The sequence below is a fragment of the Protopterus annectens genome, chromosome 3.part1 (assembly GCF_019279795.1).
Source record: "Protopterus annectens isolate FY-2018-M chromosome 3.part1, PAN1.0, whole genome shotgun sequence".
Classification (NCBI taxonomy): Eukaryota; Metazoa; Chordata; order Ceratodontiformes; family Protopteridae; genus Protopterus; species Protopterus annectens.
The window spans coordinates 1,552,493,530-1,552,520,287 of NC_056732.1; the positions used below are offsets into that span (position 1 = coordinate 1,552,493,530).

General features: G+C 38.0%; 1 protein-coding gene across 2 annotated transcripts in view; it reads right to left on the bottom strand.

Annotated features, from left to right (window-relative positions):
• LOC122798561 overlaps nt 1-6,934 on the bottom strand; it is a 1,002,482-nt gene extending 995,548 nt beyond the window's left edge. For both annotated transcript variants that reach the window (XM_044067615.1, XM_044067614.1), the window contains exon 1: nt 6,507-6,934. The gene's annotated coding sequence lies outside the window, so the exon portion shown is untranslated. The remainder of the gene's footprint in view (nt 1-6,506) is intronic.
• Between the last annotated feature and the right edge of the window lie 19,824 nt (nt 6,935-26,758).

Genomic DNA, 26,758 nt, shown 5'->3' on the forward strand with positions numbered 1-26,758 from the left:
CTTGCTGAATTCAAAGAGCTACCAAGAGCTTAAGTTTCAGCCCCAAATGTCCATAAAGGTTTTATACTCAGTGTTGAGGTAAGAAATTGCCCTGTATGAAGCACACTGGTGTTGTAGTTCATTCAATTTTCAAATGCAGAAGCAGCAGCCTGCTTTCAAGAATGAGACATTATTCCACTTTCCCCCTCAACCACCAAATCCCTACAAATGGTAGGATAGTCTTGGTACATTGTCTCACCCATTAATTTATGAATTCCACTCGAAAGACCATATAAGGCCTACTGACTTGCTACTAGATAGGGTGCAAAAAACCTCTTAATCTTAAGAAACATAAATTAGTCCCACCTCTGTGACACAGAGAGATAAAACGGACTGGAACCAAGACAACCTATGATCAGTTAGTAGTCATAAAACTGGCAGAGACAGGCAGAGTTTGGCAAAAGATGCACGACTTTAATTGGTACATTTGCATGGCAGGGAGTGCTGTGGTAACTATTGACCTTGTGGTGACCTGGCAGTCCAAGGGAAAGATGTAGGCCAGTCCCCAAAGAACCGGTTCCTTTAGGGAGAAGTATGTGGGTGGGTCTGTCTAACCCAGCATTGTAGCCTTTGTGGAGATATATCAAGGAGTGGGCATACCTTTGTAACAGGGCATATGTGGTCTCTCTGAGGTGACATGGAGTCCACTCTACCACCGGGAGGTGGGGTTAGGGTTCATTAATAAAATGCCTTAATGTCTAACAAAATAATGATTCTGTGATTGTTTTTTGCCTCATATGGTGCAAATGGGTGAGGGGCAGCTCTTACACCATGAGGAATGAATGAGGCAATAGATGGCAGGGAGCTGGTGGTAGACGGAGACTGGGATGGAAAAGAAACATTTATATATATATATATATATATATATATATATATATATATATATATATATATGTATATATATACGCACACACACACACACACACACACACACACACACATATATATATATATATATATATATATATATATATATATATATATATATATATATATACACACACACACACACACACACACACACACACACACACATTTTATATATATCTATATATATTTATATATATATATATATATATATATATATATATATATATACACACACATATATATATATATATATATATATATATATATATATATATATATATATATATATATATATATATATATATATATATATATATATATATATATATATATATATATATATATATATATATATATCCCTATGGACTTCTTGGAGTGACTTGTGCCTTTCTTGTAGGGCTATAAAGTGTTCAGTAGTCCAATAACTTTTATACCACAATAAATCAAACAGTTCAGCTAACATTGTTCCAGAGACCTAAAAGTAATAAACCAATAAAAAAGACTAGGAAGAGGAATAGATTTTTTATGCAGCACCTACTCCTTCTCCAGAACAATTTCCCTATCTAAATTAAGAAATGTGACATACTGTCTGCCTTTAAAAAAGAGCTAGATACTCAGATGGGTATTCACAAATTTATCCCAGTTATTACTAGCCTGGCCCTCCCTGAAAAGGTAGGCTAGGCCTAAGGATGGGTATTGACAAAGTGGAAATGGCCTTGTGGCTTGGTTGACTTGTAACTCCCATGATCCCATTACCTGCATGCACCCAGCAGCACTCCAGGATGGAATGTGCAGTGGGTAATCCACTCTGAACCATCCCTCACTTCTGCAAAGGGCTGATGTCAACAAGCCACTCCACACATCCACAAAAGCTCTCTTCAATAGTTTCCCCTATCTCCCCCAGGAAAATTGTAGCACTTTGTATGCCCTCCCCCAGAGTGGGCATGTATATCTTCCCCTGACAGTGTCTTTGATGCCTCAGCTGCTAATTTAACCCAGGTCACCTGGGATATAGTTAGCGCTTTATCTCTCTACATCATGGTGTTGGCTGAAGAAAAGCAAATAAATTAATTCTGCCTGGTAACTGGTAGGAAAATGTAAATATACATATCAAGCCTTATGCTAGTGAAGGAGGTATAGTAACTTATGTAATATTCATAAATGTTATCCTCAGAGACAATGAATTTATGCATCACCCACTTGAGACTATGAATTTATGCTACCCTCCGAAGGGGTGAATTTATAATTCGCCACCTCCCACCCCTTTGTGTATGGGGAGGTTGTGGCCCCTATTTGGCCACCATGTGATTTCAATTTGAGATGCTAGGTCTAAAGCAACTTGTAAAGGTTTGGTATTGCCCGACACTACCCCATCATAAGGCATTACTGTCGTAATTAGGAGCATAACAACGATTTTAGTTTTTAAGTATTAACAGAGATTTATTTATCAAGTAGATGTGATCACAGTATATTTACCTATTTCCTGTATGTTTTCCTAGAGCAAAAAATAAATTTCCATATAGTTAAAATGGTGTTGGATCCAGTTAACTTCATTGCAGATCAGTGAGGATTTAGACATGAATTATATTATGTAATAAAAGCTGGATGTATTATAACGATAATTTTGGTAAATACTAATATATTGAAAGCGGATTACAATACTCATCCACAATTTACTACAAAACTAGATTTCAGCGTTAAGTGTTCCAATGCAGCTTTTGGTATGTAATAATACAATAACACTGCCACAGTTCATGGGGAGGGGTGCAGTTGGTGGTATGTTGAAATACAGGTCTGTAATCAGGTTTTATTAGTGCACTACCCCAGTTAACAAACAAAATATATAAGTAAAAATACAATAAATAAAAAAATACACATGAAAGCATCTGGAACACACCCCTCATATATGTGAATCAGAGTTCCTCCCTAACCGCATTTAAGCTCAAGTTGGACAAGTGAATGGGTAATTGGAAATTCATCCCTGGTCTAGCACCTATGTCTCTGATGGACGGATGCAGTCCCTAAATCAATTTTGTGGGTCATGTTTGGGTTGCATGACTAGACTTATAAGTACCCTAGTGTTCATTAGCCTAGTATACACGTATGACCCTATGAACCTATATCCATACTATGTACATGTATTAAAATCCACCCCTCTCCAAAAAGTACTGAACCAGACACATCCATAAACTTGTACTGCAAAGGCTTAGTTATCTAAGTTTAAGTTCAGCCCACAGAGAGGAAAGACAACTATCCAAAATGTATCCTGCAACAGCAGTCTGTAATTTTGCATGTCGATGGGGTGGTATGTAATGTGAGAGCTCATTCAGCTGCTGAATGAAATGTCAGACTTGTCTGTTCCAAGAAAAAAAAAAAAATATATATATATATATATATATATATATATATATATATATATATATGTATATATATATATATATATATATATATATGTGTGTGTGTGTGTGTGTGTAGTGAATTTTGTGGAGTGCACAACTGCTAAATTGCCAGGGACGGAAGTTTACTACCATTATCTTTGATTGGTAGGAACAGGAAAGACTGTCAGTTCTCTATATTCAAGAAATATGCAAGATGAAATATTTTCTTTAGCTCATTACATGACACTATCAGGTAGGATACCTGCCAGTGACCATTATTAGGAATTTGTTTATTTATATGCATTAATATAACAACATCAGGCATGCTAAGGCAATGTACAGTACCTTTAAACAAACAGAAAGGTACTTAAGAAAAAAAAAGCACAACTAAAGTCAATAATAAATATAATTGAGGACAATTGTTTGTAATGCTTTATTGTGACTGGGTTTAAGTAGGTGGAAAAGTATAGCAATTATATCATGCTAGGTGGTTGTCACTGTTGAAGTTACTCCCAACCCTATGTGCAAAAATGGTAGAAAGGGGTTGTGGATGGTTGGTTAGATGGCTGATGTTAAATGATGGTTTAATGTAACAATTACATAATGAAAGCAGATACAAGGTTAGAGTGAAGGAAGGGCAACATGGAAGGTAGAATCTCATATGGAAGTGTGGGAGATGAAAGTGTGAATTCTTAGTCATAATGGTTAGTATAGTGATGAGCATCCTTGCTTGTCATATGGGATACCAGTGTCCATTTCCACTGATAGGAAGTAGCTGCATCTTTGCCTAGCAGTTTGTGCTGAGAATTAAAGTTCTGAGCTGTGAGCAAGCTGCTTCCTGTTGGCAAGGGTACAGAGTTTGATGCTTTCCATCTCTATTCACATACCATGCGACTCTGAGCAACTCACTTAACCAGTCAGTGATTCCGGCATGCTCCTGAAAAGGCAACTTGTCCAGTGGGCTTAGCCAATTGGCAAATGCATACAGGAAAAATAAAATGGATTATAACAGAGAAGGAGAAGAGGAGGGTAACTGACAGAGAGTAAACGGAAAAGATATGGAAAGAAACTTGGGTGGAAATAAAGAGGAGACATGATGGAGCTAAAAAGTAAGACTGAGAGTGTATCAGTTTTGGCTTGATTATTTAAAACAATAAGTGAGAAGGTCACTGAAAAACCCATCAGTAAAAACAAAATGAAAACTCCAGTAAAACTAGAACTTCCACTAAGTGACCTCCCAAACATCTTGTATCAAAGACACATAGGATATATATAAATGATCCTTATGAACATCAGGTGTTACAGCTAATTGGCAATTCTGAATGCCCATGACTTGTTTTGTCATTTTAATGGACAATTTCAGACCAATAAAGGCAATCCCCACTAGGCATGGATATACGTATTTCAGCTTTGTTATGACTTCATCAGCACAGCACAAGCAGAATAATTGTCTAAGCATTAGAAACACAAGGCTGTTATACCCAGCTGATGTCCATTATCATTAGGATCACTGCAAAAATATCCCAAACAACAAACTAAAACAATGAGTGAGAAGGTCACTGGTCAATCAGTAAAAACAAAATGAAAACTCCAGCAAAGCTAGAACTTCCACTAAGTGATCTCCCAAACCTCTTGTATCAGAGGCACATGGGATATATGCAAGTGATCCTTATGAACATCAGGTGTTTCAGCTGTTCATAAGGATCACTTGCATATATCCCATGTGCCTCTGATACAAGAGGTTTGGGAGGTCACTTAGTGGACGTTCTAGCTTTGCTGGAGTTTTCATTTTGTTTTTACTGATTGGCTTGATTATTTGCAATATCTGATATCTCTGCATGTTAATTTGTGCTACAAAGTTTGGTAGCTGCAGTGGAAGATGGGGAAGAAATATGAAATAACACATGTGGTCGTCTTCCTAGTGGATAGTTTTTTTTCTTTTTTTTGGGGGGGGTGATGGTGGTGGTGGTGCTGGTGCTGGTGTGTGTATGTATGTTATACATTTATTGACTAAGCATTTATCAGTGTTGTGAGAAGGAAAATGTGCCAAAGCTGCAGTTATGCGCAATTACTATCGGTACTTAAACCTATAGATGTGATGGGGAGGGGTAAACAGACAGGTTAGTGAATGAGTGAGTAACGCAAGACTATGGTATTCACTTTCTGGCTATTTCCTTTCGAGCTTAGCTGATATAAGCCAGTCTGCAAATAGCCGTACAATAGGAGAGCAAAATAAATGTGCATAGCCATAGCTGAGGATACTCATTATTTTCTAGTCAGAGCACCAGGATGTCATGTTAACATCACTGAAAAAAAGCTAGGAGCAGTGTTAAGGAGTGTGACCTTTGCAAACAGGTTTGCACAAGCCATGTTCTCCTATACGTACAACAGTCTACTTCAGGCCAAAGTAAGATGCTTCCATTGCATAACAAGCATTCAGTTCATTCAGTTTCTAATACGTTCTCTTATTAGTTATCTTGGTGAGCCTGAGTCTATCCCAGTTATCACTATGCGCAGAACAGAAAACAAGATCTTGAGGGAATGTCAGTCTAACTCAGCATACATGTGCACATATACTGCAGCACACCTGCTGGCAGTGTAGAGCTTGCCATTTCATCTGTTGGTCTTGTCTTTGGGATATATGAGGAAATGTGGGCAAAAGGCAAAACCCAGTATATACACAGGAATGACATGCAGCTTCTAGACAGAAAGTAACCCAACTAGAAATGAACTGGAATGCCAAATGTTGTATAGTAGCATTGTTATCATTGCACTATTGTGCTCCACCTTGATTAATCACCATCAAACAACTTAATTTACATAAAAATGTATATTAATGAGTATTTCTGTGATTATCTGAGATAAAATAATTTTATTCCCTTGACTAAATCATCACACAGCTCAAGAATGAAAAAATCGAGCAAGGCAGCTTCTTTAACATTATTGCATGTGCCCATCAAAACAGATAGATTCCCTTTAAAAAGTTTCTAACAATTTACTTTCATAGCTTGGAAAGTTAATTGTACATACAAAACATTAAACAGTAAATTCTGTCCTTGTATTACTTAAATCACTTACTCGTATACCAAAATTCTTCTTAGTTAAAAGACAAGTAATCCTTTCCTAAAAACTGAACGTTTAGCACTTGCCATCCACAACACAAGATACACATTCCATTTAAAACCAAATTTAGATTACTCTTATATTTGTTGAACTCACCCCAACCAAGCTATTCCCTGAAACCAATTCCCGACATCCAGAAGCTGTTGTTATCACCGAACAGAACATACGATGAGGGTGGTCAGTAGAATCAATCCCTGCATTTGATTGCAGTTTACAGTCCTTCAGCCACAAGACCAAAACGTAAAAGTCTTAGAGAAAATTGTTGAACTGTGCTGACAAGGCTGTCTCTTCTGCACCCCTGCAGTTAATAGCCTTACTTGGCAGTTGAACAACAAAAGTATTTTCAGCAGTTTTTGTTCTACGCATTTCAGCCTCACAGTTTTAGCTTAATGTTTATAAGAATGTAAACAGCAGAACTGTTATAAACTGAACTTTAATCTGTCGCTTTTCTGCAGTTACGATGAAATTTTATGTGCTGATTTGAATCCAAGCACCTCCTCCATTTCTTAGCCTTAACTGAAATCTAAATTAACAGTGCATTTCCTTGGAGAGTGCCAGTTACTTGGAGCAGTATAACCACTGATTCAGGTGGCGGTACCCCTGCCTCTAAATGGAATTACTCACCCAAAAGAACTTTGCTAAGAGCACTATTATACTCAAATGAAATGCAGCATCGTAGGGGGCAAGGTTGCATTATTTGTGCACATTGTTTGCTGTTAGAATAACATGTAATTGCACTAATACTGTTCAGGAAGCAGGAAAAGAACACAAGAATGTGAATTAGGCAAGCTTTTCTAGACGGGCTGGGTAGTACTGATGAAGATTGGATAGCCAGTGTACATGAAGAAACCTTAGAGGAGGGAGATGTTAGCCTGTATGTAGTCTGCAGTACTAGAACACCCCCTGCTTGTTTAGGATGTTGACATGCTTGAAAGGTGACCCTTCACAGTGCTTTATTTAATGAAAACAAAACTGTTTTAAGTTTCAGTGACATTATTTGCTTTTGCAATAAAAGGTAGAAAAGAAAACAAAGATTCACCTCCTGAAAAATGTTGCAAAGCAATAATAACTGGAATATCCATCTACAGATATAGATAGATACAGAAATATAGATATATCCATTTGTATGATATTTTATGTGTATCTCTCTCTCTCTGTGTGTGTGTGTGTGTGTGTGTGTGTGTGTGTGTGTGTGTGTGTGTGTGTGTGTGTGTGTGTGTGTGTGTGTATATATATATATATATATATATATATATGGATATGTATATATAGATATGTATGTATATATATGGGTTCCTATCATTTGACTGACTCACAAAGGCCAAGCACAATTGACTGAAAACAGATTTGATTAAATCATAATTGACAGAAAAGTGTTGAAGTGTATAGGCGGCTTGTGATGGTGTAATTTCTAATCATAGCAATTATTCGGGAAGCGAGTCTGGCAGAGTATGTGTGGATTGGCTGGGGCCACTGTCAAGTCCCCCCCCCCAATCTGTATATATTTGTGATTGTGACCTAGCTCTCCCAACATATCCTCATTTTGCCCAACTGGGTTATTCATAGCAAAATATAAGGGCTAAAAATGACTATGAAAATGTAATGCTAGGCTTCTTAAGATCCTCACAGATCAATAGCGCAGTAAGTACCTATCAACCTATGAACACCGATTCACTGTGTGTGATATATTTTTCTTTTCTTGATGGACCATGGAGTTAGTATATATAAATATACACCAACAGCACTACTAGATAGGGGCCAAGGGTACTAGCTGCTAGTACAAGGGTCTAGGGAACTACTAAAGGGGCGGTGAATACCGCACAACATGGCTGGGCTAATATATGTCTTCAGGCAGATAGCCCAGTACCAATCTATGAACCTATGAACTATATATATATACATATGTGTATCGGGGTGGGGGCAAAGATTGCCCCCTACAAAAACATTTGTTATGCTTTATTTGTTGTGTAGAATGTTTTGTATTAATTGTGATTCTGTGAAGTTAGTTTTCAGTCAAATGAGTTGTCAGTTATTTGTGTTCACTGTTTTTTTTTTATTCAATCAAATTAAATACATGCATGTATACTTGTAATATGACACAGAAACTGTGAAATAAACTAATAGATGATGTGTTGTTGAACTATCTCGTCTTCATTCTTAACTAGGATGGGTTCGGATCCGACCCTCGGATCCAACATGGCCTTATATACAAGCTCGAGGTCTTCCACTAGCTCGTGGCTAAACCCTATCTCATCATGCACTAGGAAAGCTCCCCAAATCTCATTTGCTGCTAAACAAGATCGGGTGCTCATTCTACTAGCTCCGGCTAAGTATACTGTCTGTTATTTCCAAATTTGTGGGAAATTGTTTCTTCTTGTTTATTTTTTCCTCCAGTTAACTGTTGGGTGTTAGTGGTAGTTTTTTCCGCTTTGTTCTGCTGTTTTCTCTGCTGTTGGCCATTGTTTTACACAAGGCCTTTTTTCCTTATCCCGACCTCCTTTTTAATAGCCCATTTTAGTTAGAGGGATCTTCTTACCTTTTGTCTTTCTCTAAAACTGTTTAAAGTTAGTTTGTTTAAGTTAGAGAACTACTTTATCATTAGCACGCTTTAGTTAGAGGGCTTCCCCGTTTAAGTTAGGGGGCTGGGCCTGTGTCCTCTTCTTTCTCTTTACAAGTAATTTGTTGTTAAAAAAAACTGTTCTATCTCTTGTTTTTCTTGTGACTATTCCTTTGTGACAATGTCCTCTAAAGATTCAAAAGCCTCTGGGTTCAAAAAAATGTCAGGAATGTGGACAAAAAATGTCCTTTACTGATAGACACTATCTGTGTGTATTGCTTAGCAGCTGTCCACCTCCAGGAGTCCTGTTCAATTTGTCATTCTTTCAATCACAGGGCTCTTCCGGAGAGAAAGAATAAATTGATTTTAAGAGGTCTCTCAAAAAAAACCCTTTTCCAAAGCAATCCAAGAAGGTCCGGGTTCTTCTAAGTCTGACCAGTTTCATTCCTCTATATTAGACAAGGCTGGGAAGAGATCTTCCATGTCCAGTGCTCTATTTGAGCCTTCTAAAAAGATTCCAAAAGTTTCATCTCCAGATACTAAGGCCATCGGATCCAAGAGATGTACTGCTCCGGCACCATCATTCTCGGTGCAGGTAGAGTTTAAGTTGCAGTGCTGGTCCCCTGCCTTGGAACTGGTCTCCCCTACTCTTAGGTCACCTTTGCTCCACTGTTCCAAATTTCCTGCCCCTTAACTCGGTCTTCCAGGAGCCCCTCTGACATTGATGTGGATCGAGTGGTAGAGAGGCTGTTAATGACACCGATGCTGGCCAAGTTGTTATCGGATCCAACCCCAATGGCTTCAGATCCAACCAAATCCTCCCCTTCTGCTTTGATTCCTCCTCTGATCCAACATCAGACCTCAGAGCCAGAATGTCCAGAGCTGATATTGGTGGAACCGTTGGAACCGAGACCTATTACAAAAATTTTCAGATCCGATCTTTGCTCTGATGCCCATGGCTCCATCGGAGCTCAAGGAGTCTAGGAGCCAACGGTCTCTGGTTGGGTGCAGGGAAGGGAGTCGGATCGGACAGTTGTTGGATCCGAACTTGTCTCTCGGGGCATTGGCTCGGGTGAGCTCAGCTCCTACCTCAACCTCAGAGCCATCCTCCTTGGTCCTGGGCATTCCCTCGGGTTCTTTGGAACCTGGGATTTCCTCAGATCAGGGGCGGGAGGCTTTTGAGGTTATGAGGAGAGTAATGACTACACAGGCAGCTCCTTGGTCATCTCCGGATATTCTTCCCCCAAAGGCACCGGTGTCTGCATCTGTACCCTTGCATCCACAGGAACACAGAGATCCTAAGCGTCAGGATGCCCCTCAGGGAGCCCTCCACTCTTCTGAAACCTCTCCAGTGTACCCCTCTGAAGAGGTCCCTTGGAAGAGGTTATGTAAGAGTAAGCATTTAGTCTCCCTAGAGGAGTCTCTCACTTCTGATACGGACCTTGATGAAGCTGAAGGGTCCCCACGGTCACCCCTTGAAAGGAGACATCTTAGAAATACTTAAAGAGAGGGGCGACTGGAAGTCCACCAACCATTCAGCAGAGGAGTCCGTACTCCTGAAGGCTTTTGCATCTCACCCATCCTCCACTTGGGTGTCTCTGCCTTTTGACGAACTTATGGATTTAGTTTCTTGAAAGGTGTGGGAGTCTCCAGATTCAGTGGAAGCCGTTCCTTGGAGGCCAAATAAGTTCATCACCTCCCCCTCAGACAAAAACTTCTTAACTAAGGGAGTCCCAGTAGATGCTATGGTGGTGGTGGCAGTCATCAGGAAGGAACTCTCAGAGCCATCTTCTTCTGTCCATCCACCAAACAAGGAGTCTTGCACGATGGACAGATATGGAAAGTGCATTTTTTCTTCAGCGATCTTTGCTCTTAGATTGCCGAATTACCTGACTCATTTTACTAAATTGCAGAGAGATCTCCTGAAGGAATTATGAGATACTCTCCAAGGTTCAGTAGCTGCAGGAGTGTCATAAAAAGTTTCCTCTCAGCTCTCTACCTTAAATTTAGTGGTCAACTCCTCCATGAGACTGATTTCTTATGGAGCGCATGGAGCGAGTAGAGCAGTGGGTTCAGGAATTTCCCTAATGAGACATTCTTGAATGAGCTTGTGTGACTTTGTGGAGCTCTTTACATCTTCCTTTGTGAATGCCCCGTTTGATGGCTCATCTCTGTTCGAGCCCAAAGTCAGGGACACACTAACCAGATGTGAGCAAGAAGGAAAGACTACCTATGCCGTAGGAGTCCATTTTTCCCTACCTACCAGACCATATCCCAAATGTCAGAAAGGAAGTGGGAAAATGTGGTTTTGAAAATCCCAGAGAGCTTTCCAGGACACACATGGTGATTCTTCCCCCAAGAGCAGAGGGTGAAGTGGTAATGGAAGATGCTGACCTCGCGGCAGAGGGGTTCTGCAGAATCAAGGTGACAGAGAATCTTTCTTTGTAAGCCCTTTCAGCGCTCCTGAAGGGAGGCCCACTTGTCCATCTCTGGAGACAGTCGGGGGCTGCTTATCTTTGTACCCAAAAGCCTGGCTAACAATAACAAGAGACAAGTGAGTACAAAGTTTCATGGGTACAAAGCATCATATCCAGAGGTTACTCCATACCTTTTTCCTTCCCCATCCCACAGATAAAAAGCATCCCAGATGTTCCACCCAGTCAAAGGGAACAGGCAACACTAGAAAAGTTGCTAGAAAAAAGAGTCATCCAAACAATCCCTGCAGACCGAATAGGATCCGGAGCTTACTCAAGATTCTTTTTACTTCCGAAGAAAACAGGGGACTGGAGACAAATTCTGGATCTTTGCAATCTAAATAAATCTGTAAGAAAGTCCAAGTTCCGGATGGTAACACTGCAGTCAATACTCACTTTTCTGGGACAAGATGAATGGATGTGCTCGATAGATTCCCCAGGATGCATACTACCATATAAAGATGCACAGGTGATCCCGGAGATACCTCACTTTTGGCTGGAAGCCAGTCACTACCAGTTTTGTGCTCTGCCCTTTAGCCTCACTACAGCCCCCAGAGTGTTCACCAAGTGTATGGTAGTAGTCACTGCTCACTTGTGACACTTTGGATTCCGAGTGTTTCCATACCCAGACAACTGGCTCCTATCCGCCACCACCGAGCATCTACTAACAAAAGCAAGAGGCACCACCTTGCAGCTCTGCTCTCACCTAGGAGTCACAGTAAATTATGAAAATGAAAAATCTGCCTTGCTGCTGTCTCAGCATGTTGTTTTTATAGGAGCAGAATTAGATACAACAAGGATGATGGCCAAACCCCCTCTAGAAAGAGTACAAGTTCTACGATGTCAAGTTTCAAATCTTCTGACAAAGAAAAAAGTACAAGCAAGGACATTCCTAAAAGTCTTGGGGACCATAGCAACAGCAATAGCCTTAATCCCATTAGCATGTCTGCGCATGAGAATTCTCCGGCGGCTGCTGTCTACAGTGGTCAGTGCAGAAACTGCCTATGTCCCACAAAATATTGATAACAGAATCTTAAAAAAGACCTTCGTTGGTGGCTTTACTCCACTCATGTGACTCTAGGTCGACCCTTTTTACTTCCCCAACCATAAGTCACAGTGACCCTGGACGCTTCTTGGATAGGCTGGGGGGGGGGGGCATTATCTGGGAAAGACAGTCCAAGGCACTTGGCAGGATCATGAGGTCCACTTGCACATCAGTGTCCTAGAGATGAGAGTGGTGCTTCTGGAATTGCAAGCCTTCCAGGACTCTCTTCCACTAGGAACTTTTGCAATACAGACAGATAACATGTCAGTTGTATGGTACATAAACAAGTAATTAGGAACTAGATCTTACCCCCTTTGTCGGGAGGCCCAGAGAGTATAGCAGTGGGCGACCTCCTTCCAATGCTTTCTGATAGCAATGCAAATCCCGGGGAAATCAAACGTGATAGCAGACAGTCTCAGCAGAACAATTCTGATGCCTCACGAGTGGTCCCTAAACAGGAAGTAGCAGAAAAGATTTTCTGCAAGTGGGACCAGCCTTGCTGCAACCTTTTTGCCACATCCATGAATGCCAAATGTAGCAGCTACTTTGCCCTTATCCCCCCTCCGGGGGAATCACCAAGGGATGCACTTGTACACAATTGGCTCTCAGGTCTCCTCTACGCTTTTCTTCTCTTTCCATTAATACCCAAAGCTCTTCACAAAGCCAAATACTTGGGAAGGGACTTGATACTCATCGCCCCATACTGGCCTTGTCAAATCTGGTTCCCCTTCTTCTGGCCTCTTCTTCAGGAGGAGCCTTGGATTCTGGACCCAGTTCTGGACCTTCTGACTCATACATCAGGAACTCTGCATCCTTCACTTCAAACTCTCAAATTGACATCCTGGCTGCTCTGATTCCAACCATAGCCAGGCTTCTTAACCTCTCTTCATCAGTTAAACACATCCTAATATCTTTTCATAAAGCTTCACCGAGTAAGGTATATAGAAGCAAATGGAAAAGGTTCTCTTTATGGGCTTCTCATAACCATATTGACTCTTTTTCTGCCCCAGTAAATTCCATACTTGAATTCTTAGCAAAACTATTCAATGAAGGCGCAGCCGCAGCTACCATTAGGGTTCAGCTAGCAGCGATATCTAATTTCCATTTAGGTGAATCAGGCCTCAATATTATGTCTCACAGAATGTGCAAAGCCTTTCTCAAAGGTACCTTATTATTAAGACCATCTATGAAAGACCCTCCAGCACCATGGGATTTGAATTTTGTCTTATCTTACTTAATTTTTCCCCCGTTTGAGCCAGCATCATCTTGTGAACTCAAATTTTTGACATGGAAGTCTATTCTCTTTGTAGCAATTACTTTTGCTAGAAGAGTGTCAGAGCTGTAAGCATTGTCAATATGATCCCCCTACTTGCTGTTTCACAGAGACAGGGTCTCTCACAAACAAACCCTTCCTTTTTACCCAAAGTATGTTTAGAATCAAATTTGAACCAATCCATAGAGCTGCCAATATTTTATCCAAATTATGAGAATAAGGCAGAGTACGTGTTAAACCAACTGGTTGTGCATAGGCATTTGCGCTTCTACTTACATAGGACTAAGGACTTCAGATAATCTGACCATCTATTTATATCTTGTTCAGATTAAAAAAAAAAAAATTGCTCCAATCTCTAAAGTGACACTTTCAAAATGGCTTTTAGATTGCATAACCTTCATTTATAAATCTCAAGACAGTGATCTTCCCCATAGAATAAAAGCCCATTCTACAAGAGCCATTGCAGCTTCTTCCACCTTTCCAGCTAGACTGCCAATCAATACCATTTGTGCTGCGGCTATGTGGGCAAGACCACATACCTTTATTACTCATTACAAAGGCGATTTTGCCTCCAGGGACTCCAGGACTCCAGGGCCTCCTTTGGTTGCACGATTCTGAAGAATATTCTCCCTTGAGCCACTCAAGAAAGATGGTGCTACAGACGCTGTCACATCCTAGTAAGAATGAAGGCGAGATGGATAGTCCCCCTTGCTAATGCTCATGTTAGAGGATGACACTAATGATTCTTTTTCTAAAAACACCAGACAGGATTCTTTGGGTCCTAAGGATTGCAGCATCGGGACTCATATGCACGATAGTATATCTGCAGCAGCTCTTAAAAAGGCAAAGTCCCTGTAATCCCAGTAATTCTTTCCACAATAAGGAATCCTGAGCTATGGACTTTTTTGGAAAGCAAGTTTATGCCCTGACTAGTGTTTTCCAGTCCTGGAAATAAGAATGAACTTTGTAAAACCTGAACTGGAACCATCTCAGCTTCTTACATTCATAAGCTCCAAATTAGATACAATGATCTGAAGTGCTCATCTGCCATCAGAAAGTATTCTGTCTCTCCAGCATTTTGTTTTCTAGTTCATTCTGTTGCTGTCTGCCACTGCTCTTTTTTTACCTTAGGGCCTTGTTTTTGTTAAGGGCTGTACACTATTTAGCACATGATATATTTCTAGCAAGGTCTAGTCAGTGAGATGCACCATTCACTGTAATCATTGCCAGATGGACTACTCCAACAGAAATTTCACACACAGTCTGAAACTTTTTCTTTGATGTTAGTTATCCAAATGAAGGTGAAATACAACCCTGCTGAAGTTTGGCTTGAGCTGTAGACCTGCATTAATAAGGATATCAGGGCAAAATTATAAATTCACTTCACCCCTTCACATTGCACCATTCTTTTTAGTCCTGGAGTTAATCACATGGACAACATGTAGAAAGAGGGTACAAATTCATTAGTAATGTCCAGAAGAGTCAGAGTCATATTCAGAGACAGAGGTGGCTGGCAACAACAGGGTAGCCGCAGTCCACCTTTAGTTGGTCAGAAGCAGAATTTTTAAGGTCTTGTCTAACTGTACCACTCTGGATGTAGTCATGGGTTGTGTGTCTCTCCACCTTTCTATGTGGCTGGATATCACCCAGGATAGGTAAATAAGAACAGCAATATCCCAAGGGTATACAATCCTTTTTCAAATCCTCAAAGTCACACTATCAAATCATTGCACCAAGAAAAGGGGTACTCAACTGCTATCAAAAAGGGCCATCCAGGGAATCCCACTAGATAAGAAAGAATCTTTTTTATAACTCTTTCTGGCTTTCACACAGCTAACCATAAGCTGCTACTGGTGCCTTTCCTCTGTCACCAGATCTGCTGAACACTCCTACCACCCCCTTACTTGCTTTGACAAATTTTCAGGGACAGCGAGGAGATCAAGGTGTGCAAGGACAGTATAATGCTATGAAAAGACTGTTTTACCTATTTACTCTCCATCCCCTGCATACACCCAGTAACACCCTGAGGGTAGGGTATGCAATGACTGTCAACCTTGAACAATCCCTCACTTCCACTATGGGCCGATGTGAACAAAATATTCCACCCTCCTTCAGGTAGCACTGAGTAGTTGTTTCCCTAGTATCTGCCAGGAAAATCAAAACATGCAAATGTGCCCAGTATTTGCACCTTCCTCCTTTCTCCCAGAATGAACATGCCCATCAACATTGCCTGTGCAATCAAATACCTGTGCCACTGTTCAGACTCAGGGCCATAGTTAGTTTTTTATCCATCTACTCGGCCAGCACAAAAGAATTAAAATATTATTCCAGGTTCTTTTCAGTATCAAAGTAGGTAATGGACCTCAGGCCCATTCTGGATTTAGGTATTCTACATGGTTTCATTCACACGTAAACCTTTTACCTGGTCAGGATGCAATACATATTTCAATACTTGTCAGAAGGAGACTGGATGTGATCTTTGTACCTTGAGGGCACTTACCTTAATTTAACAATATTCCAGGAGTCTAGGAAGTATCTTGACTTCTGGATAGGAAACAGTCTTTATCAGTTCCAGACCTTTGGTCCCACCATAGCCCCAAGGGTGTTCTCCAAGTGCATATCTGTAGCTACACCAAACCAGAGATTGCAAGGCATGAAAGCTTGACTTAACTTAATGACTGGCTTTTACTGACTTCCTCCCTGAAACAGTGTGACATCTGTTCATGGTTGGGGGTTGGTACGATGGATAATATGTTCAACTCACACATGCAAGATATTGGCTAGGCTTAAAATGGCCCATAAGTTCAACTAATCTATGAACTTATTAGTGTTTTTCAGTCCTTTGAATAGGAGTGAACTTTTCTAAAATCTCAACAGGACCGATCTCTGCTTCTCATATTCATAAGCTGCAGACTAAATTTTTGAAATCAAATCTGCCTTCAGAAAGAAGTCAGTCTTTCCAGCATTTAGTTTCCATTTCATTATGTTGCTGTTTGCCATTGCTAATTTGTTTTTAACTCGGGGCCATAAACTTGATAACACTGATGATTGTCAAGGTATCCTTTGCCAGATATCACATGAGAGTTGTACCATGGACACTGTGTATTCAGTAGTTTTAGACATCATACCATATACATACAGCAAGTTAAAATCTGAGTCTGCAAACTTCATATGCAATGATAGATTCATTTAATCAATTTCCTGCATGAGAATACATTCCAAGATTCCCCTTCCAATGGTGGCAGTCACCATGCATGGTTCTGCCCTAGGCTTGGGGGCAAGGTCAAGGACAGATTGTCTAAGGTATCTTCTTTTTTTCTCAAAAAATATTTTTATTTTATTTTCATTATAAACATACGCAAATATACATATAACAAATACAATAAAACAATAACAAAACTATTTACAATAGTTATATTCATCCACGATAAATAATCATTTTATCCATGAGAAGTTATCAGTATTTGTTCAAAAGGTTTTCCAATTTCCAAGTTTGCCATGTTATTTTTTTATGAGAAATGTTCTGAGTACTATAACAAATGGTTTGCAGTTCTTTTTTACAAACAACTTTTGCTAAATTAATAAAATATTTAAACATCAAATCTTGTTTACTTTTCCAATAATAACTTTTCTGGCAATTGCAAGAATTGACCAGAATAACTGAATCTGAGATTTGGGTATTACATTAGGTATAGCAACACTAAATTGGATTAGTGAGTTAGAAATATGACAGTTATCAGACCATAAAGCATTTACAAAATACCTGAAGTCTTTCCAGTATTGAACATTTCTACATTCAATGAACATGTCAACCCAGTTCACCTCTAGTAATTCCTCACATTTCCAACATTTACTTTCACTGTTTTTGAGTATAAGATTTATTTTATGTGGAGTACGGAAACTCCTTTTCATAAATTTCCAGGTATACAATCTCCAATATAATGAAGAAGAGGTACCTATACATAGAATTCAATAATTTTTTGGATTCATCAGATATTTGTTCTCCATTTTTGATTATCTGTCTTTTCAAGACACCTAATAAAAAGCTGAATCAAAGTAGGTATAGATTCAGTCTCCAGGTTGATCGATACTCTCATTTTGTTTTCTATAAACTGCTGTAATGAATGTATAAACAACCGTCTAGACAATTATCAAAACTACATAAAAGAGAGTTTAGTGGTTTAATACTCCTATTCTCAATAAACTGATGCCAGAATATCAAGTTATTTTCCTTTAATTTTTGCATCACATTAATGTAGAAATAATCTAGGCAATCAGGGGAGTATACTATAGGGAATATAAGAAAAATAAATTGTTGTAATGTTGTAATTCATAGGTTCATAGGTAGGTACTAGGCTATCAGCCCGAGGGCCTAAATAGGCCTAGCCAACAAGGTTCCATGACTTACGCCACCCAAGAAAGTTATTTTCCTGTGCCACTGTCGAGCAGAGATACAGAAGTGATCCCGGGGTGAATTTCCTATTTCCCATCCACTCATCAAGATTTTTCTTGAAGAGTGATAATGAAGAACTTTGCTTGACATAAATGGGTAGCTTGTTCCAGAATATAGGAAGTCTCTGGGACAGAAATCTATCCCTCCAGCATGTCCTGTTTATTGTGGTGATAAGGTTTAGGTCCCTAGAGCATGTAGCTCGGAGGGATTGGGATTTCTTTAGGTGTAGCATGTCCATCAGCTCTGGGTTTGACATAGCTTTAGATGTTAGGCAGAGATCACCTCGGAGTAGGCGATATTCTACGGAGTAAAGCTGGAGTTTTTGAGACAGTGTAGGGCATCTGTTTGAGACCAGTAATCCTCTTTGTGAGGTACTTCTGTGGCCTTTCCAGCTGCTGCAGATATCTTGTGAGGTACATTCCAAAAGGGGCGTTTACTCTATAATGGGTCTAATGAGTGTCGAGTAGAGGGGAACAATGACCTCTTTTTTTCCTGGATGAGAACCCTTTTATGATGAGGTGTGCCATGTAGAAGGACTTCCTGACTACTGTGGTGATGTGACTATCAAAGGACAGATTACTGTCCACCTGGGTCCCAAGGTCTCTTATCACACATTCAGTGTTAAGTAGACTACTGTCTATGTAGTAGTTCATGGGTACAGAGATTTTACCAAAGGGGATGACAATGCACCTTTTGGCACTGAGCTTGAGGCCATGACTCTGACACCAGGCATCTGTCTCAGTGAGGCCCTTCTGTAGGATTCCTACATCATTTGGGGACTCGACTATGGCTCCTAGTTTGTAGTCATCTAGGAACTTTGATAGCCAGAGGCCTTCTGTGTTAGCCTGTACTTCAGAGAAGTAGATACCAAACAGGAGAGGTCCCAGGATTGAACCCTGTGGTACTCCACTTGTCACTGGTTTGAGGTCAGATTTGGAGTGTGCAACCTTTACAGTGTGGGTTCTGTCAGTGAGCCAGTTGGCAACCCATCTTGTGATGTAGGGATTTATTTCTAGTTTAGTGAGTTTAGCTATAATTCCAGAATGGGGGATGGTGAAGAAAGACTTGTGACATGCCTCGAGTTTCAGGGTTAAAGTCCAGCTCAATTTGTATAGCATCCTCAGCCATAATGGAATGAGTGGTGGGCTCACAAAATAGAAAAACAATCAGCAAAAACAGAGCCCAAAATGCAGCAATATAACAGAAACAGATGTAAGGTCCCTTGACTTTTTAAGTATTTTTAAATATAAATGTAAATATATTTATGATTTTATAATTTTGTTATTTATGAATATATATATATTTTACATAAATAAATGTACATATTTTAATTATATATATTATATATTTTATATATATATATATATATATATATATATATATATATATATATATATATATGTATATATATATTTTTGTACTTTTATGAATATATTTATGTATATTTATATTTATACATTTTTATAATTATATACATATATATAAATGGATAGTTCACTATCAGTTATAATTCACTGTCCACTAATTATTGTACTGGCATTATAAATGTATGCATTTCAGTTAGGTAACATTTATTTATTCATGTCTTTAAGTGTAATATCTTTTTAAAAATGTTTTAGTATGTTAATTGATTGTTTAGATTAATTAGGTAGAGTATATAAGGTGTGTTTTTTCATGGAGAAGTTACACCTGAAGAAGCTATTGTGAAAGCGCTTGTGTCTTCTGTGAATAAACTGGTACCTGCACGTATATCTGTGGATTCTTTGCTGTTATTTTGGAATTATTCTCAGCCTGGATTTTTTGCCCTTTGATTTCAAGGGACTTTACATCTGTTTCTGAATAAAATTAGTCCAGCAACAATTTACAGTACACACCCACACATATATATATCTATATATCTATTTCTATATATCTATCTATATATATATATATATATATCTATATATATATATATATATATATATATATATATATATATATACATACACACACACACACACACACATATATATATATATATATATATATATATATATATATATATATATATATATAAATTATAATCAATTATATTTTTAAAGTTATTAAATATTTGATTAATGCCATAAGAAAAATGATCAAACAAGCAAAATTAACGTAATAGTCAATAAACTCTACTTATTCCATATTGTTCCTTAAATTGATTTTCTGTAGTTCTGACATCAGTTATATGAATCTCATGTATTGTTTTCCAGCCCGATATATAGGTAGGTATGATCCAGTGTAATATTACATTAATTATAACTGATTTGGAATAAAGATCTAAGCTAGGGAATGCTATCCCATTACTGTTCCAAGCTCTAATGTGCCATTTATATGCAATCCTAGGTTTTAAGGGGAAATCATAAAAATTTAAGTAGCATGGAATCTAATTTTTTAAACGAGTTTTTGGGAGGGGGTAGTATCAATGACTATATATAAAACAAAAATTGTATTTAAAATTATCATTTTAATTAAAGAGGGCCTATCCTCCATTGTGAATAACATTTTATTCCATCTTTTGATTAGTTCACTAATGGTGGTTATTAAATTATTGTAGTTTAGTTTAACAGACTCTTTCAATGTACTCTTTATACTGACACTCAAATATTCTAATACATCATTCTCCCAATTAGACAGGCTATTCTCTGTTTTAGGTTTTTGTTGCTCTTTTTCTAATTAGCAATGTTTTGGATTTATTATGATTAAATTTAAGCCCTGAAATTCTTTCAGACTTGTTTAAGGTATTTATAACATCATGCAAAGAGCCATCAATATCACCCGTTAACAACATATGTTATGTTATCAGTATCACCTGTTAACAACAGATGTATTAACAACATATCATCAGCAAATAATTGTATCTTAGGGCAGTAGTTCTTATTAATTTAAAAGGACAATAGTCCTTATTAATTTGAAAGCCTTTTATATTTTGCTTGTTTCTGATATATGTAGCAAAAGGTTCCATTGAAAGAGCAAACAATAATGGTGACAAAGGACAACCTTGTCTAGTTCCGTTGATGATTTCTAGTGGTGAGGATAGGCATGCATTACAAAAAAAATGCAAAAATGATCTAATTTTCACATAAGCTTGTGCCCCACTATAAATTTTCATTAATAAGTTGACAAACTCTGAGGTGAATTCAAAACCAATCAGAATTCTTTGTAGATAAGACCAACTAATAGAATCAAAAGCCTTTTCTATGTCTAGGCTGGTAATGGTTAGCTGTGTTTTGCATTTGCATGTTATGTCTACTAATTATAGTAATTTAATAATGTTATCTTGCACTTTTCTATGAAGAATGAACCCTGTCTGATCATTATGTATTAGATTAGGTAATATTTTCTTTATCCTATTAGCTAATATTGTCATGAAAATTTTATAGTCGGTGTTTAGTAACAAAATTGGCCTATATGAATCACAAGATTTGGGATACTTACCTTGTTTTAATATGGGGGGAGATAATAGAGTATTTCCATGATGGGGATGTTATACATTCTTGCTTAACCATAGTAAAGGCACTCATCATTTTCTTTATTATATATTCAGGAACAATCTTATATAGTTCAGGAATTATTCCATCCAGTCCTGGAGCTTTATTATCTTTTAAATTTTTTATTTGCTCTTTCACTTCTGTTAGTATTTGTTTATTTAATATGTTATTTTGTTGCATTGACACCTTAGTAGTTATATTTTCTTGAATAAAAGTATTTATTACATTATCTGTCTCCAAAAGTGGTGTGTTATTATTTATATCTTTATAGTAGTTTTTGAACACTTCTAATATGCTCATTACATTAGATGTACTCTTAACTGAACCATCACTTTTATATTTAATCTCATTAATAAGATTTTGATTGTGTATTTTATGGATCTTATCGCTATTTGTAGATATTTGGGATTTACAGCATAAGACTGTAATTTCAATTTTTCCAGGTTTATGGCTACCTTATGATTCAGAGCTTCTAAGTATTTTTGATTTAATGTAGTAATTTCGTTATGTGCTACTTTGTTATTTAGTTTTGTGTCCATTTCTATCTTGTCTATTTTTTGTAAGAATAAAAGTTCTTTGTCCCACTCTCTCCTTTATTAAGGTACCAAGATTTTATTCTACCATATATATAAACTTTAAAGGTGTCCCATAGTCACTTCACCATTATCATTTGTTTCCCTACACGTCTCTTTCTTTCATTATCCATTCCTTAAAGTCATTTAACTTAGTTATGTAAGCAGGAATTCTCTGTAGAAATCTTAAATCATCTGTATGTGTAGTTAATGTAACGTTTATAGCATTATGGCCCGAAAGTGGACAAGTCATTATAGATACGTCACTTATTTTAGAGTATATATTATTTGATACAAAGACCTTATCAATGTTTGTTTGTGTACCAAACCAATATGAATAGTGAGTATAGACTAAGGAATAATGTTCTCTTAGACAATGTATATCTTTAAGGTTCATCTGGTTTGTAAAGTCATTTAACTTCTTGGCTTGAGATGCTAGTTTTATTTTACTATTTTTAGAAGTATCATTGCCTGATAATAGGCAGTTAAAATCACCTGCTGCTATAATTTCCCCTTTTGCATTTAAAGTAATCGAGTCCAGATATTTTTCAACATATTTAGTACTCAGTCCTGGTATCCAGTATGTATTAATCAAAGTATAATAGTTCCTATTGATTTCCAAAATAACCATGCTTAGCATCCCATCTTTATCTGAAAATGTATCTATAATTCTTGGCATAGTATAAGTATTTATCCATAGAATAAAAGTGTCCCTTCTATTAGTCTTAAAACAATACCGCCCCATTAGCCTGATGAGCCTGGTCTGCAAGGCTATGGAACGTATCATCATGGAACTTATCAACAATGACATTGATAATCTGCAAACTATGGACCCTACCCAGTTTGGGTTTGTAAAAGGCAGATCATGTCTCCTAAACCTGATAGACTTCTTTGAAGCAGTCACCAAAGCCGTAGATGAGGATAAGGTGGTTCAAACAGCCTACCTAGATCTCGCCAAGGCTTTCGACACCATCCCCCACTCTGGAATTATAGATAAACTCACTAAACTAGGTATAAATCTGCATGTCACAAGATGAGTTGCCAACTGGCTCACTGACAGAACCCACACTGTGAAAGTAGCAGACTCTAAATCCAACTTCAGACCAGTGACAAGTGGAGTACCACAGGGTTCTGTCCTGGGTCCTCTCCTATTTGGTATCTACTTCTCAGAAGTATAGGCTAACACAGAAGGTCTTTGGCTAACGAAGTTCGCAGATGACTGCAAACTAGGAGCCATAATCGAAACTCCTAACAATGTGGACATCCTACAAAAGGGCCTCACTGAAACAGATGCCTGGTGTCAAAGCCATGGCCTCAAGCTCAGTGCCAAAAATTGCATTGTTATCCCTTTTGGTAAAAACTCTGTACCCATGAACTACCACATAGGCGGTAGTCTACTTAACACCGAAAGTGTGATAAGAGACCTTGGGACACAGGTGGACAGTAGTCCCTCCTTTGATAATCACATCGCCACAGTAGTCAGGAAATGCTTCTACGTGGCACACCTCATCACAAAACGTTTCTCATCCAGGAAAAAAGAGGTCATTGTTCCCCTCTACTCGTCACACATTAGACCCATTATAGAGTACAACACCCCTTTTGGTATGTACCTCACAAGACATCTACAACAACTGTAAAGGCCGCAGAAATACCTCACAAAGAGGATTACAGGCCTTAAACAGATGCCCTACACAGACCGTCTCAAAGAACTCCAGCTTTACTCTGTCACATATCGCCTACTCAGAGGCGATCTCTGCCTAACATTCAAAGCTATGTCAAACACAGAGCTGTTGGACATGCTCCTCTTAAAGAAATCCCAATCCCTCCGAGCTACACGCTCTAGGGACATAAACCTTGTCACCACAATAAACAAAACATGCAGGAGGGATAGATTCCTATCCCAGAGACTTCCCATACTCTGGAACAAACTACCTGTCTATATCAAACAAAGCTTCTCATTAGCACTCTTCAAGAAAAATCATGATGATTGGATGGGAGATAGGAAATTCACCCCGGGGTCAATTCTGCGGCTCTGCTGAACAGGGCCACAGGAAAATAATTTTCTTGGGTGGCAAAAGCCAGGGTACCTTTTTGACTAGGCTTATATAGGCCCTAGGGCCAATAGCCTAGTACCTACCTATGAACCTATGAACAGAATTCAAGAGAAAAGAATTCTAAGGTCAACCATTTAACAAGTTTAAAAGGTCAAATGATGCCATCACTGTTGTTTCCTCAAGTTGCAGCTTTATAAACTTGTTAAAAGTATCTAAATGGGCTCATGCACAACAGAAGTTTTCTCTAGTGAAGAAAAAAGCATTTTCGGTGGGAAATTCAGATCTTGAAGCTTTTAGAGTTTACAGAAAGCAAAAAAAAAAAAAACACTCAAGCTGCCTTGCAGTGCATGTCATGAATCTCCACAATGAGAATAGTCACACAGACCACCAGTTTCCTCACAAAACATCAACATCATGAAATAAATGAACCCTTTCATATAAAAACAGCTGTTTAGAAGTAACAACAGCTGCCTCAAATCAGAAATCATATTATAACATTTCAATCATTTACACACCAGTTAACCAGGCCAGAGAGAGAGAGAGAAAAAAAAAAATATATATATATATATATATATATATATATATATATATATATATATATATAAACCACAAAAACTCTCTAAGGGTAAGGTACCTGCTGTTATCAAAAAATCAAAATATCCAAACAAAGAGGTGCAGGTACTCCACGACAATCGAAGTCAACCAGTCACAGATGTAGTAAAAACAGCTTTTATTAAGAGAGTAAGCGCTTTCACATCTACTAAGGATGCTTCTTCAGACTTTAATGAAAACATTCCTCTCAAGCTCTTTAAATACAGAACATATGACCCAACCAGCCAATAAAATCACATAAATTTGCCATCTTTTCATATATCATTAAAAACATCAGAAACCACACTCTCAATATTATAATCAGAAATATAAAAAAAATACTAATAAATAAAGAGTGCATATATATGTAACAAAAACCACTCTTGGTTGAAATGAAACAAAACATAAGAAATTTCTATATTAAACATAAAAAATATATATAACTTTTACAGAACATAAAAATGTAATGCTTCAAAGGACGGTCAATAAGAAAGGGTTTCAAACTAACCCTATCATTAAGACCATGTCCTATGTCTGCTCGCAGTCTAATAATCCACTTACCCTCTTCTCTCTCAGTGAAATTAACAGTGTTCCCTAGCCTCATGGAGGTATGTATTAGTTCCAAGACCAAAAACTCAAAAGTGTGGGTAGTGCCATGCGACAATACATGTCTAAGGCATTATTCTCATTCTCCCTGTTGATGGCATATGTGTTCCCTAATCCTTTCCCTGAGAGTCCTATTAGTTTTACCCACGTAAAAACCATTGCATCTATTACAGGCAGCAAGATAAACTAAATTCCTAGTCCTACAGTCTGCATAATGGTCAAATCTGTAGACAACTTGAGTATCTGGATGTGTAAAAATATTCTTACTAGAAATAAAATTACATTGATTGCAGCTCCGACAAGGAAATGTACCTTTCCTTATAGATAATGACTTATCAGATGTGGATCTCTCATAGCAAAGCATATTTTTTAGGGACATAGTGTTCTTATAACAGAAGCTAGGGTATGGACCTGCTATTGCCTTAAGTTTATTGTCTAGCTGTAGAATGCCCCAGTTCTTCTTGATGACTTCAGTTATACATCTATTTCTACTAGTATAAGTAATGACCATCCTCTTGTTATTGTTATTAGCTGGCCTCTTCTGTTCATTCTGTCCCCTTTTATTCCTCCGAATATATGGTAATGCTACACCATTACATTCTATTTTTTGCAAAGCAAGTAGATCTGCTGCATGATACCCTCTGGCTCTAAAATCTTGATGTAAATGTGTTAATGTTGCCTCAAATGCTAAATTGTCACTTTCCAATCGGGGGCATCGTGTAGCTTGATTCATAACATTATTTCTATGTACATGAGGTGGATGCATGCTGTCACAATATAATAAGGCATCCTCCTACATGGTTTCCTATATATATGTGTGTCCAGTCTCCCATTATGTTTGGTGAGAGTAACATCTAAAAAGTTTATCTGATTTAATGACCTCTCACCTGTCAGCCTCAGAAAGGTAGTGGTGTTATTGATATAAACTAGAAAATCATCAAGAATAGCTGAGTCACCACTCCAGACCAGAAAGAGGTCATCTACAAACTGCTTATAGTATTTAATATGTCGAGAGTAAAACTCATGTGTCAAAATGTACATGGATTCCCAATAAGCTAATACTAAATTAGCATATGAGTTGGCACACGACGTGCCCATAGCAACTCCCAAGGTTTGTAGGTAATACTTATTATCATATAAAAAACATTATTTTCTAATACTAGCTCCATTAACATGGTAATTCTCATGACCTTATTTGTAGTAAGACCATT